Source organism: Octopus bimaculoides, chromosome 19 (assembly GCF_046866305.1).
Source record: "Octopus bimaculoides isolate indiv1 chromosome 19, ASM4686630v1, whole genome shotgun sequence".
Taxonomy (NCBI): Eukaryota; Metazoa; Mollusca; class Cephalopoda; order Octopoda; family Octopodidae; genus Octopus; species Octopus bimaculoides.
In genome coordinates this window covers 52,602,555-52,619,066 of record NC_142946.1, presented here as the reverse complement: position 1 = coordinate 52,619,066, position 16,512 = coordinate 52,602,555, and the positions used below count along the sequence as shown (strand labels likewise).

Genomic DNA, 16,512 nt, shown 5'->3' with positions numbered 1-16,512 from the left:
CGTAAAATTACTGACACACTCTTTGAATACGCAAAATAATTCTATACATCAAGATAGATTAAAAAAAAGATAAATGAATAATCAAATAAAAAAAAAAGATAAATCAAAATAATTTTCAGTAATAATAAGTTAATTATAAATCAATAATCCTTCAAAGGAATGGTTTGCATATGTGTAGATGAGATGAGATGATTTTAATATCTGTATAGCTTAGAGAACGTATGGAAGGAACGATGACAATAAGGAAAGGATTTAGACTATACTAAGAGGTTTCAATGATTAAATATGAAATGCAGTAAAAGTTTTAATGAGAGAAAGAGGAGAGAGAGAGAGAGAGAGAGAGGGGAGAAGAGATAGAAAAGATATACATAAGTACACACACACACACACATCTATATAAATATAGGTGCAAATGTGGCTGTGTGATAAGAAGCTTGCTTTTCAACCACATGGTTCTGGGTTCAGTCCCACTGTGTGACACCTTGGGCAAGTGTCTTCTACTATAGCCTTGGGTTGACCAAAGCCATGTGAGTGAATCTAGTGGATGGAAACTGGAAGGAGCCCATCACACACACACACACACATTATACATACATGTGTGTGTGTGTGTGTGTGTGTGTGTGTGTGTGTGTGTGTGTGTGTGTGTGTGTGTGTGTGTGTGTGTGTGTGTGTGTGTGTGTGTGCGCGTGTGTTTGCCCCCTACCATCACTTGAAAACCGATGCTGGTGTGTTTATGTCCCTGTAACTTAGCAGTTCAGCAAAACAGTCCAATAGAATAAGTACTCGACTTACAAAGAATAAGTCTTGGAGTTGATTTCCTTGACTAAAACCCTTTAAGGTGGTGCTCCAGCATGGCTGACTGAAACAAATAGAATACACACACACACACACACACACCAGCATCATTTTATATTTGCTTTCCAAACATGGAAAGTGTCAACCACATTCAGGGTCAGCACTTATTCAGGGGCCCTGCGCACATCTAGACAAGTGCGAAGGATTGCATATTGCTCACATTTCATTTTTAGCTTGGTTTCCAGGGCTCAATGCCCTTAACACTAATCACTTTATAGAGTGTACTGGATGCATTTTTTTTTTGTAGCACAGGCACCAGAGAGGTGCTATGGTCCTTGACAAGACTAAACAGATCTCATGACCTTGTTACTAGTTTCTTTTACAAGGTGTGAGGCAAGAATGAATGATAGTGAGAAGAAGATTGTACGATAGGAGTGGGTGGTGGTGGTGAGTAATAGTGATGGGGGGGATCAGTATTCTGAGGTTTATCTGTATATTTAGGACAACAAGAAAAGAGGATAGAGGGATGGATGACAGACAGAAAGTAGTGTAATCCAGGAAATGTGTGTATACTATATACATATGAGAGACAGAGAGGAATTTATAATTTGATCAAGCAAATATTAAATTCATGGTTGATTAAGATAATTCGATATATACCCAGAATTTTGTGAACAAGATTTTATTTTTTATCATTTAGATAGGGAGGAAAGGCAGTGCCCATGACTCTTTTTAGAACCTCTCAGACTAGGAAAAGAGAGAGGAAGAGGAAGGTATCCTCAAACTAGAGAACTGGCCCAAATGTTTACAACAGTAGACTCTGCTAAAGGTATCCAAGGACCAACCCATGGCAGGTTTCGAACTTAAAATGCAATGAATCAGAATAAATACTGCAAGCCTTACTGTCTGATGCTCTATCAATTCTACCAGTCTATTAGTCCTAGAGTGGTACTTATTTTTCCCATTCTTCCAGGATGGAAAGTAAAATCGACCTTGGTGGGATTTGAACTCAGAATGTAAAAAGTTGGAGCTGAAAGCACAAGTGATTCAGTCAGACACTGTAATGAATCTGCCTGCCCTAAACTGTTAATTTTTTCAACCCTGAAAGGATGAAAGGCAAATTGACATAGGCAGGATTTGAACTCTGAATGCTGGAATAAATGCCATAAGGTATTTCATCTAATGCTCCACTGACTCTGCCCATTTTACCACCCATAAAAATATATTGTCAATTTTCACAAAATAATGAGAATAATATTGGTAATTCAGCAAAGGCAAAGATAAAAGGGACAGGTGAGTAACATTTATGGGAAAACATACAGAGTTTTAGAGGTGCATTTGATATTTTGAAAAGGTAGTAACAGTTTGTCAATTGGAAAATTATATTTTAACCTTTATATTAAATGCAACAGACAAGTTGACTATTCTATCTTGACACAAACCGATTGATCGATTCTTAGAAGTGCAATGCGTTTTTTATGTATTGCCATAAAAGCATGAAACATCTCGATGAGATTCAACCAAGTAATGATTTTGACTACATTAACTCAACAATGAAATGGAATGAAATAAATTCAGTTAGTTCAAACTCAGATACTAATTAATGTCAATAAATTCAAATATTAACACACTTATTAATGAAATATACTTTCCTTATGGGTATTTCAATAATTGTCACCACATAAAACATTTCAATATATAGTATGACTAATATTTACAAAAAAAAAAAAAAAAAAGGAAATAAAAACATAAATGTTAGTTTTGTAGAAGTTCAAAGATTTTAGAAAAGTTTTTTATTTTGTTTTCTAGAAATTTGCTAATCCTGGCACTAAAAATAGTGCTTTGGATATTTTCTAAATATTAGATAATAACTTGTGCCAAGATATCTGTAGTTTTTGTTTATATCAGCATTGCCAATGATGGAAATGTGGTTGGAGGAATACTCAAAGATATTGTTTTATATGTAAGATATGTGTAGGCCATGAGAAAATTAAAAAAACAAAATTATAGAATGCAGTAATGCTCCTGCAACTGGGACAGTGTTGTTGCTTTTATGTACCACTATATATATATAGTGGTATGAGAGATGAATATATTTAACCATTCGACATCCTTATGATTACAGCTGTTTCACAACCCTCTTCATGTAGTAATAATTTCAGTGTAAAAGAAATGATGTTTAGATGTTTTGCATTAATATGCATGTTATGCATTATACAATTGTATATTCACAAACCAATGCAAATAAAGAAAGCTAGTTCATCAGATTATCAGAACATCATGGTTCCACCAACGATTCAAAGAAATGGGGGAGGGGGTGACATGATATAAGAGGAATGAAAAGGAGTTAAGAACAAGTGGACAGATGTGTAGATATTGTAATGAATCATGTCCATATCAGATACTGCAAAATAAGTTAACACTGACAAACCATTCTCTTGCTACCTGACCAGCATTACAAAAAAAAAACAAAAAACAAACAAACAAAAAAAAAAAACGTACTTCCTCATTCACAAGCCAGATTTTCAGTAGTTGCAAGGAATTACCAATATGGATAGTTTGAGAGAGAAACTTTTTCTATTTCATTTCAAACAACACAACAAAACCATGATATATGAGAAAATCACAATGTCAATATGCTAATTTGGCTGGAAGGCCAAATGAAATAAGTCAATATGTAAGTCACAGGCAATTTCTATGGCTCCACCTCTTTAGACTGAAGTTTATCTGTGTTGGGGACAAATAAATCAATTTTGTGGCACTGTGTCATATATATATATATATATATATATATATATATAGCTAAGTCAGTAAATAGTGGGGTTGTGTTAACCGCACGTGGAGAAATAATAGGAAAATGAAAAATAATAATAAGGTAGAATGCTAAACTGGAAGCATATTTTAATAAAGATTTCTAACCGGCTTTCATTGCGAAGCAAATTTTCAAGAAGAGGGAGAATGAAAATGTTTTTTTACAAAGAAGTAAAAAATGAAGACAATAATATATAAAAAAATAAATATACGAATACATTATATTGTCTTTGAGCTTTTGAAGTTCAATGGTAATCCATGTATATAATGGATGGAAAAATAAGGATGCATGAGAATTGAGAGTTGTGTTAGGTTTAAAAAAAGTACTAAAAGTTTGTGTTAAGCAGGAAGTGTGGTGTCAAAACAGGAAGTGTGTGTAAGGGGAGACAAAACTTCCTGTTGAAAAAGAGTTCATAACTCCAACTAAAAACATTTGTCTCCTCTTACACACACTTCCTGTTTTGACACCACACTTCCTGCTTAACAAACTTTTAGCACTTTTTTTTAAACCTAACACAAATCTCAATTCTCATGCATCCTTATTTTTCCATCCATTATATACATGAATTACCATTGAACTTCAAAAGCTCAAAGACAATATAATGTATTGGTATATTTATTTTTTTATATAAATCTTTTTTATATATTATTTTCTTCATTTTGTACTTCTTTGTAAAAAACATTTTCATTCATCTTCCTCTTGAAAATTTGCTTCACAATGAAAGCCGGTTAGATATCTTTATTAAAATATGCTTCCAGTTTAGCATTCTACCTTATTATTATTTTTCATTTTCCTATATATACATATATATATATATGTATGTGTGTGTGTGTGAGCAGTGAGCATGGAAAGCAGATGTGAAAATGATATATATGTATATAATGAGAGAGAGATCAAATTCTAGCTAGACCACCTAACAAAATATTGAACAGCATTTCCTATTTTGGTAAGTCTGAATAAACAAATTTTATTGAAGCTCATTCAATTAAATTTAGATTCCACACTTAACACAGATTCTGCAAACTCTGAAAACAGCATTATTTTATTTTGCTACAATTACATGGAAATATATAATTACAGCATGCTGAGAAGGCGACGGAAAGGAGAGTGGTGGTGGTGGTGATCGATAAGAAGTGGAAGGCATGATAGTAACAATGAGGATATGGAAGGTGTCATCACCATCGTTGTTTTAACATCCAGTTTTCCATGCTTGCATGGGTGAAATGGAATTTATCAAGAGGAAATTTTCTACAGTTGGATGCCCTTCCTATTGCCAACCCTCACCTGCTTACAAGCCAGGTGATATTTCCCCATGGCCAGACACATTATGTGGAAGACTGAAAATGAACACTCTTGCTCGTATGATGGCGATGCTCATTTAAACCAACACAATGTCTTGATAAAGGTACACACATACATACATGCATATATGATGAGTATCTTTCAGTTTCCGTCTACCAAATCCACTTCCAAGGCTTTGGTCAGCATGAGGCTATAGTAGAAGACACTGGCCTAAAATGTCTAGCAATGGTACTGAACCAAAGACCACAAGACTGGGAATCAACCTTCTCAACCATACAGCCATGCTTGTGTATGATTTATTTCACATATAGGCATAAGGGGAAAACATTCATGGGGGAGGGAGAACATAGTTGACAGTATCATCCCCAATACTCGACTGCTACTCATTTTATGAGTCCCTGGAAGGAGGAAAGACAAAGTTGATCTCAGTGGAATTTGAAATCAGAACATCAAGGGAAGTAACTATGTAATGCAAGAGATTTTTGTTTCTAATGCTCTATTTAATAATAGTTTCCAAAATAGGCACACAGTCTGAAATGTTAGGGAGAGGGGTTAGTTAATATATTGACCCCAGTACATGAGCTGGTAATTTCTTTTATCAGCCCTGAAAGGATGAAAGACAAAGATAACCTTAACGGGATTTGAACTCAGAACATAATTTTTCTGACAACTTTTATCTTACCAATTCACTACCTTAATAATCATAATAATGATAATAGTAATTTTTTCTAACATTGGCACAAGGCCAAATAATTTACAGGTGGAATATATAAATACTGATGCAGACCCACATCTCTCTCTCTCTCTCTCTCTCTCTCTCTCTCACTGTCTGTGTGTGTATAAATATGGAACATTAAATAATCTGGTTGATCATCATCATCATCATCATCGTTTAATGTCCGCTTTCCATGCGAGCATGGATTGGACGATTTGACTGAGGACTGGTGAACCAGATGGCTACACCAGGCTCCAATCTGATTTGGCAGAGTTTCTACAGCTGGATGCCCTTCCTAATGCCAACCACTCAGAGTGTAGTGGGTGCTTTTACGTGCCACCGGCACGAAGGCCAGTCAGGAGGTACTGGCAACGGCCAAGCTCAAACTGGTGTATTTTACATGCCACTTGCACAGGAGCCAGTCCAGGGGCACTGGCAACGAACTCGCTTGAATGTCTTTTTACGTGTCCAAGTGCCAGGAAGGCGATGTTGGTAATCAATATATATATATATATATACACCCAAGGTGCTGCACTATGCGACTGAACCCCAAACTACTTGGTTGCAAAGCAAACTGCTAAACTACATAGCCATGCCTGTGAACATTATACACACACACACACACACACACACATATATATATATATATATATATATATATATATATATATATATATATATATATATATATATATATATATATATGTATAAATAATAGTTTTAAATTTCTTTCATATGTTATACACAGACATAAAATCATGGTTTAATTAAAAGGTAGCGTCAGTGACTGTGACTTTTGCAGAGCCTCTAAAACTAGTAAGACTGATATGGTTGATGTTCAACTTGATGCTTTGGAGAAGAAAGGATTGTGAAAGTTATTAACTATGTGACCTCTGGTTAGAGTGTGACAATGGGCATAATGAGAAGAAAAGAGATGAGTGTGTCAGATGGAGGTGGGCACAAAGCTAACTAGTTCAGAGAGGCAAAGGCTATTGTAGTAGTTGTAGACTAAGTAGAAAGAGTTCAACATCATCATCATTATTATTATTATTATTATTATTATTATTATTTTTAGAACAAACAGACTTACTATGGCATCCAAAAGGAATACATGTATTTCATTTTATAAAATATTGCTTGAAATATTCCACTTTGGAAAAAAATTAAAAAAATATTTTCAAACTGTAAACTTGATCACATAGAAACTGTGGTGATGTAGTACTTGAAACCTACACGACTAAGACATTCCGATGGAAAGGGTCTCATAAAAAACCTAGCATTTATATGTAAATTCCTCACTAGATAATGCAAACTTAACAATAGTTCGTTAAGATGTATGTGTATGTATTTATGTGTGTGTGTGTATATAAATATACTTCTAATATAAGGATAAAATTTTATTAAAAAATTTCATCAGTGGCCGCCAGCATATGAAAAACACCTTTTAAGGTGAAAATTATGAATACAACTATAAATAAGGGCAAAAAGGAAATAATGTCTTTGTCAATATGCTGGAAAATATTTTTCAGCATATTGGCAAAGAAAATATTTTCTTTTTGCCCTTATTTATAATTATATATATTTATTTAGATAGGTAGATAGATAAACACCAGTTTGAGGTGTTCTCAATACAAATATCATTACAGATGGACAGTTTTCTTAATATCAATCATTCCTAATCAACAAGAGGGAAATGTATCTATTTTGTTCATCAGTGTTTTACAAGGGGGTGTTGAAAAGTTCCTGGCTTTGGGTAAACGAAAATATAGGAGAATCAGTTAATTATGATTTTATTTAACATATTCCCCTCTGATAATCACACATTTGGTCCTTCAGTTTTTCTAGGCCTTGTTAAAGAACTCGGAAGGTTGGGCATCCGACTAGGCCTTTTGCAATACCCTAAAAGCCAGCAACTTTTCAGCACTCCCTTGTACTTATACTTTTCCATGCTAGCATGGTGATTTATTTGAGGTAGCATTTTATGGCTAGATGCTGTTCTTGTTGCCAATTCTTACTTGTTTTTCTAGTGAGAGATATTTTTATTTCACAGATGTTTGAACAACATAGCAACTAACAATAATGTCAACATTAGCAATGCTTTGCCCCAGCAGTGATGAACACGGAATATATGTGATGCACATTTGTGTATATGCATACATATATAATAGGCACCTTGCACCTTTCATCTACAATATTCCTCCTCATGGAATTAGTCAATCTGATGCAATAGTAGATGACACCTGAGGTGCAACATGGAACAAAATCCCAAACCATGTTGTTATGAAGCAAACTTCTTAACCACATAGTCATATATAATGAACTTATTGTGTACAGTGCTCCGGTGCACTACAATTCATCAGGAAAAGTAGACAAATGTGCACGAACAGTATATAAAATATGCACAAGAAGTGGACTGTGAATGAGTCATTACAGAGATTTGTAGTTATACTTAAGTTAAAATTACAACGTGGTATGTTGAGTAAACTACACTGATCCAAGATAATAAAATAGTGTATGTGTTGGTTCAACTCAGTAATCTCCTGACTACATTATTAATTAAGCTGCTTTCATCTATTAACACAAACACACAAGTTTACAAAGTTGAAAAAGCTCAGAATTAGTGAAGATGTATTTAATGAATTGCAGATCATAGAAGCTATTGCAAAAGTGAAACACAACAAAAGCTAAAGGTGCTCTTTGGACTGTATCTACATTTGCTGGATAGTGGTGACAGGGTTTCACTTGTCTTAGTTTAAATGTGGATTCCATGGTGACAATATCAAACCAAATGAATTGATGAACAAGAGACAGTAACAGCTCTGTTGCCAGTATCTACAAGCTGTTCACCCCTACAGTAGACACAGTCCAAACAACATGTCTAATATATATCACTAAATTATTGCAGAAAGAAGCAATTACATGCACATGCTGCTAATATGGCATAAAATAAATTGCATCTAAAAGAGATTAAACATTGTCAGACAAACGCATAATTTAACTGTGCTGATTGATTATAAGGGAAGGTATGCTTTGATTATACAAGGTTTGAAGCAACACAAGACTCCCATATTACTAACAGCTAGCTGAAGAGAAAAATGGAGTTTTACTATTATATCAAACTTAACACTTAAAGACAATTGCTCTCAATGATTTTTAACCAAAACAAGAAGTAAAAAACAAAGCTGAACATGGTGAAATTTGGACTTGAAACTATAAACATCTGATCAAGCTCGCAAATCTAATGCTTTTTATTTATGTAGTAACATCTTGCCAAGTATCCTTGATAATAGTAATAATATTTCAGCTGCTGTTGGTCAGGAAGATATTAAAAAGAAAAAGAAAATTGGACATTGAATGTAACTATTTTAAAATATGACTGTTCCAAGTTCAAATTATGCATGAATCAACTTTGTCTTCTACCTCTCTGAAGTCCAAAAAATTAAGCACCAACTATATATATATATATATATATATATATATATATATATATTTGTGTCACATTCAATCCTCTATATTCTACTTGTACAAAATTTCACTTGTGCCTGATCAAAAGAAATCAGTATTTTAATTGCTCTTTTATTATTATTATTTTGAAAGGAAACAATTACAATGTAAAACAATCTGTGTTAACTGAAATACAACATCCAATTGATTTATAACAATACAAATGTATGCTTTAAAAATTTTTTTTTTTGTAAACAGTGACAAACTTACTATCAGATAACAAAAATCACAAAAAAGTCAAACTCATTACTCAGATAAACATTACATTTCTTCAATGACCAACATGTTATCTCTCCTACCCCCAACTCTCTTCATTTAGTACTAAACAAGATTATAGACAGTTTGTAGACAGGTAGATTTCTTTGATCACATCAAATTAGCATGCTACTTCTTAATGAGAAATCACCCTCCTATTTTTATTGCATACACTTTCTCTTTCTCATCTCTCTCATAAACACACACACACACACACACAAGCACTGACAAGGTAAGGTACTTAAAGATTCTTTAAGGGAATTTCTAAGAAAGCTAAGAAAAATCATTCTATAATATTTAGATGTATGTTACACAATGTGAAATTGATAGTCTAAAGGAGTTGATACTTCCATATTACTAACGGACAAAGAAAAAACAAAACTTTATACTTTCAAAAACTGAATTCTGTATGTGTATATATCACATTTTTTGGGAGGATAAATTTGTTTTGTTTACACACAGATAAATTACATTAAATGATCTATCTATAAATAAGATTGTTTACTATAATGAGCTAATTGCACATAATAATAACATTGCTTTAATAACTTTCATAAAATATAAAAAATTTAATTTTAAAAAGGTATTTAAACTGATTCCCCCTCTCCTCCAATCTCAGTATATTGATGCCATATTTGGTAAAATTAAGCTATGAATAATTTTTTCATAGATACACGTTAGAACTCATTATTACTGAGAATTATTATTATTATTATTAAGGCAGCAAGCTGGCAGAATCGTTAGCACACCAGGCAAAATGCTTAGTGACATTTTGTCTATCTTTATATTCTGAGTTCAAATTCCGCTGAGGTTGACTTTGCCTTTCATCCTTTCAGGGTCAATGAAATAAGGACCAGTTGAGTACAGGGGTTGATGCAATCAACTTACTTCCTCCCCCAAATTTCAGGCCTTGTTCCTTTAGTAGAAAGGATTATTATTATTACTAATATTCAGTAGTCTTATTTTATCATGAGCTTTCACTGCACCATCGAGTGCAACTCTGTGTGCCGTGGGTATGTGCTGTGGTTTGTTGTGCTGCTCTTATTTCTATTGTATATAAGTGTTTTATGTAGGATGTGTGTGGTGCCTAGTAGTGCTATTCTCTGTATGTTATATATATTATTAAGTCCTGGTGTTTTTGTTATGTATTTGTCTGAATATTTTTTTATCATACCTAATGCGCCTATTATGATGGGAGCTGTTTCTGTTTTTAGACTCCACATTCGAGTTACCTCTATTTCCAGATCTTTGTATTTTGAAAGTTTCTCTGTTTCTTTTAGAGAAACATAGTCATCTGTTGGTATTGTTGTTGTTATTATTCTGAGATTAATTTGACTCTCCCCTCCCCACTTGCCTACCACACACAATGTCAAGCCTTGTGTCAATGCTAGAAACAATTATTATTTTGTGGTGTGCAGACATGTCTAATACAACTCTATAAAATTTGATAGAAAGGAAGTTTATTCTTCTTTTATTAACAATGGACTCCAGAACATTTGATTGTCCACTTTGTTTACCATGGAGTAGAAATATATATGTTTAAAAAAAAAAAGACAGAAAAGGAAAAAGAAATATCTTGAAAACTTTTTAATATTTTCTCTTTGTTTACTTGAAATTTAATATTGGTTGCAAATTTTGACACAAGGCCAGCAGTTTCACTGAGAAATGAGACTTTTAGCTGTAATATATAATCATAATAGAACAGCATTAAGGCCAAACAATGTAGCTGTAATTCCTAAAATACTTTTGGAAAAACATTCTATGGATATATCTATGACTGTGGATAGATACAGGTGTGGCTGTGTGGTAAGAAGCTTGCTTCCCAACCACATGGTTTTGTGTTCAGTCCCACTGTGTAGCATCTTAGGCAAGTGACTTCTACTATAGCCTTGGACCAACAGAGCCTTAGGAGTGAATTTGATAGATGGAAACTAAAAGAAGCCCATCGTGTGTATATATCTGTATCTGTGTGTCTTTACTCCACCAATGCCTGGCAGCTACCGCTGCTGGTGTGTTTATGTCCCCATAACTTAGCGGTTCATTAGCACAAACCGACAGAATAAGCAGCAGGTTTAAAAAATAAGTATTGGGGGTCGATTCATTTGACTAAAAAAATTCTCCTTCAGTAAATGTCTTCATCTAAAGTCTTAGGTTAACCAATGCTTTATATGTGAAATCTGATGACCAGAAACTGTATGAGAGCCTGTCTCACTCTCTCTCACACAATCCACATTGTTTTAACATCCATTTTTCCATGCCCATATGGGTTGGACAAAATTTGTTAAGTTAGATTTTCTATGACTGGATGCTTTTCCTGTTGTCAATCCTTGCCTGTTTTCAAGTAAGGTGATATTTTCTCATGGCAAGACATGTTTTCACAGAAGATTGGAAATGAAGGTGCATGATGGTGATGCTGGTTTACAACTATTACACAATGTCAATGCAAGGGGACAATAACGCATATATATCTACACACACATGCATATATACACACATATACAAATATAAGCACACATATACACTTACATGTATATATATATATATGTCTGTGTGTGTTAGAGGGCTACAGTAGAAGACACCACTCACCCAAGATGCTACACAGTGGGACTGAACCTGAAACCATATGATTGGGAAGCAAACTTCTAATCACACACCAATCCCTGCAACTATTGGTGTGTGTGTGTGTGTGTGAAACTAAAATACGTTGTGAATGTTTTACATTGTTCTGATATATAAAGGGTGTGTTTTAAAAAATTTGCTTGTCAGTGGTCAAAAAGATTGTGGACCTTTGTGGCAGCTGAGTGGGGTATATTTTGAACATTAGATTTGAATGTAGCAAATTTTGATGCTTTTATTTAATAGAATATGCATTATTTGCATAAAAGTCTTCAAGTTTAGGTTAGGTTTTGTTAGCACTTATCATATAACAATTTAAAGCTGACACTGTGTGTGTGTGTGTATGCATGGTGTGCATCCTTTCCCCTTCTTTCAATTGTATACCAATTGGAAACAGATTCATAAATAATCTGCAAATCCAGAATCCATAAATGAGAAGCAAAGATATGTAGGGTGAATTAACAATCCCAGCTGTTGTATTTGACAGTGTTTGTATATGTGCTGTGTGTGTAATGGAAAAAAACGATATATACACCCACACATATGTACGTACACATAAACATATATACACATATATAGCGTTATGTAAATCAATGAGCACAAATAGGGTTGAGGAAATGGCATTGCGACCAGGGATATCGACATACTTTGAATCTAAAAGAAATGTTTAGTTAAGATAATTGCCAACAGGTTTTTTTTGGGGGGGGGGGGAATTAAGTTAATGACGACATGTAGTGGAGCGAAAAGTAAAAATTTCAGTTTTCTCATTTTTTTCTATTATCATCATCATCATCATAATTATTATTTACACTGTTTTGCTAAAAACACCTAAAAATGCATCAAGTTAACCACGGAGAAGCTGTTAAGAAACTATAGTGATGTAATAGTAACACATGGCAATGTAACAAACACTGCTCAAATATAAGACAACACAAGAATAGTAAAAGATAACAGCTATGGCATATTTTAGTACTTTTTTTTTTCTCTCCTTTCACTTCAGTCTGCAAACCAAAGGAAATTAGTGAAAGTAAAGGTATCATTGTCATGAACAAATTGTATGCATGTATATGAGTGTGTGATTAAATATATATAAGGAGCAGATATAAAACACTTGCCTTAGTCCAAAGTGGTGTACAAAATTAGAAATGAATTAATAGATAATAGAAAACAGAAAAAAACAAAGAAACATATAATAGAGCAAGTATTCATATTATATGTTGTAGTATGAAGTGTTTATAATACGATAAACAACTAATTATTGATGACACACATGTAATGTTGCAACAAGATAGCATGGAGTGAAGAAGATTAGCTGCATACAAATAAGTTACACAAGCCAAACTATAAAGGACTGATGGATGGAATGGAGGAACAAAGAGGGGGGGTAAGGTATGAGCGGTGCAAAGTTAATAATTATTTCAACAACAAAAAAGGAGATCTGTGAGGGTGGCGGGAATAATAAAATAAATAAAAGGACAAAACAATCAGACATAGCAGCTGTTTTGAGGAGATTTAATTTGTAAATCATTCATACAAGAATCAGCATTCTGTAATTATCATCTTTTTGCTTATTGGTAACACGAAAAAAAAAAAAAAAAAATGCTCAACTATTTACACCCGAGTTTTATTATACCCACAAAATTTTAATGAGTAGCTCTCCAGTCTTTAGATATCTCTCTTATATGTGTTGAACACATAATATCTGATTACAGTAATACATGAAATACCTAGCTGAAACAGTGTTGCTGTTTCGGAATAAGTCAGCCCTGATCCGGTAAACTTATGACCAAAGGCATCTTGTTGTTTAGGATTACATTGTAAGGGAGACTTGACTGCTATTCAAGTAAGATGACAGAACACATAAATGCTTCCCCCACTGGCTCCTGAAACATTGTAGACAATGAAGGTGTAAAGAGTATTAAGATATTTCACAAAATATTAATTAACTAAGGAATCTAAAACACAGACACAATTGCTTAATGTAACGCATGCTTTTATTTTAGTCTTTGTTCTTCACTGCTTTTAAAAGTTTTGCCATTGCTTAAATGGTGCCAGAAATTTGGACATTTGCATGAATTGTTGGAGCAAATGTTTTACTAAAAGATATTGATCTTATTGCCAACTTCTCAACTATAAAATAAGAGTGATGCCATGCATAGTTACAATAGAATGAAACAGAGCCAAAGTAAAATAAATTAATTAATCAATAACAATGTGACATTGTCAAAGAATCTGCAGCAAAGTAAAATGAAAAGTGATAGAGTGTATCTCCCTTTGGTGTCTGAAAAAACTATACATTTGATTACACCATCTGACAACTAATTTTTTACACTTATTTCTATAACAAACTAAGGGATGTCTAGAGAATTTACCAGATGAAATATCAAGTCAGCTGAAAAAAAGTCAATTTGAAAAGAATAGTTATGTCAAATAGTATCAAATTTATGTTGTTGAATCAAAGCCACTAACATATTCAAAGCAATTCAAACTCTGAGGCAGAAAACAAAGTCAATATACGTCCATAAATGAAAGAGTATATCAGAATAAGATTCTTCAGTCTTTTAAAAATGTCTAAATAAAGAATTTATACAAGCAAAAGAGAAAACATAGAAATATAGGACAAACAAAGGTAAAAAAACAAAACAAAAGACCCAAAATAGATAGCATGTATGATGGATAATTGAAAAGAATTAAGAATTCTTTATGTATAAATTCTTTGTGTTCGGTCTGTAACAGCTGCATTGGACAGTAATGGAGGCTAGCTTAGATGAATATAATTTAATATTCTACAACAGCTTGAATATAGATGGCAAAAGCAGTAAAATATGATAGGAAACTAGTACAAAGAATTTCTAAGTTCCAGATCTTGTCAGGACTCTTAGTTATAGAAATCAACCATCAGATTTAGATCATTAATCATACAGAGAAGCAAGATGACTAGCAAGTCTCTTATGGATGAAGAAATGGCTTCAGGATATTTGTGAAGAATATGAAGGATAGCTGTGGAAGAAATAACAAATATCTGTTTCATATTTACAGATAAAAAGCTCTCAGTTTTCTTTCTGAATAAGTTATAACAGCTACAGCATATAAACTATCATACACCTTCAGGAAATTAAAACTTATCAGTAATCAGAGTATATAGAGTTCTATTTAAATTACTCTGACTTTCTTTAACAGAAAACAACAACAACAACACCCTAATGCAGACAAGCATGAAGCAAGAGATCGAAGTGCAGATCATTTTACTCCCATTGAGACTGACATTCCTAAAGACGTTTTGTATTCTACCAATGTAGAAATGAAACAGATTCAATGCTATGAAACAGATACAGGAATAGCAAAGAACATTTCCCTAACAGAATGTCATATACAAGCTTGATGCTATACAAGTTCACTTCAAATACACAACATTTTCAGTGCAACATATGTAATCAAGAAGAATTTCTCTTTCCGACAATATTACTATAGTTTATCTTTTGTAAGTGGGATCTTCTTTTATAAATACTTTGCCTATTCTGAGAGTTGATCTATTCTGATAGATTATTCTAGTCAGTCCAACAATGAGTACCTCAATAAACCATGACCTTTAATGGTCAGAATGATTGCTACTTTATACTTAGTAACCTTAGTCAAAATGTATCAAACCAAAATTATATATATAAAAAAAAAACACTAATATATCACTTGTTAGTAGCTGTAAGGGAGCTAAAAAATAGGAAATTTTATACACATGCACACATATATACACATCTGTATACATACATATATACATACACACACGTGCACATATATGTATATATATGGATATACAGATGTAATTTTTAAAGGTAGGCTAGGAGTAACTTTCTTAATTATCTACTTAAATTATAACCATACAACTTGATAAATCAATAATTTCTACTCTTGAACATGAAAACAAAATTAACATTGAAATAACCTTAAAGAAAACCTGTAGTAATTATAATTAGCTGTAATGATTACAAGGCAAAACTGAACAGGAGAAAAATCAATGAGAATATGACCAGTAATGACACATGAGATTAGCTTAGTGCCTTAGGTAAAGAAACACTAGAAACTATCTATATTTTTCTGCTTGTATAGAAACTATATATATTCCTATTACTGGCGTGAAAACTTGACCTGTACTTTTACATTCAACCCACCCAGATTTAATCAGATTCTCAGTGGAACAGAGTAAATAAATGTTTAAGAGTGCAGAATTTCAATTCAGTGTATATCTTTTATAGCAAGTTGTTTACAACCTTTGATCAATATGTCTCACATAAGAATATATATGTCTATATATATATATATATATATATATATAAAAGACAAATTGATTTAGGATTAAGAAACGAAGACAGAATTAATTTTGAGTGGTAGACTTGACCTGTTGCCTGGTTTGGCATCTTAACCATTCAGGCCCTTGAATGCTTTCAGCAGACACCGTTCTGTTGCAAGCATTCGGGCCAGGTCCCCAGAGTGAGGATGACTTCCTCCTGTCAGTCTC

The 16,512-nt window shown here is 33.2% G+C and overlaps 1 protein-coding gene across 3 annotated transcripts in view; it reads right to left on the bottom strand.

The window, feature by feature from the left end:
• The window catches only part of LOC106876560 (ras-related protein Rab6), a 173,100-nt gene that overhangs the window by 33,194 nt on the left and 123,394 nt on the right, over positions 1–16,512 (bottom strand). The window lies entirely within an intron of this gene.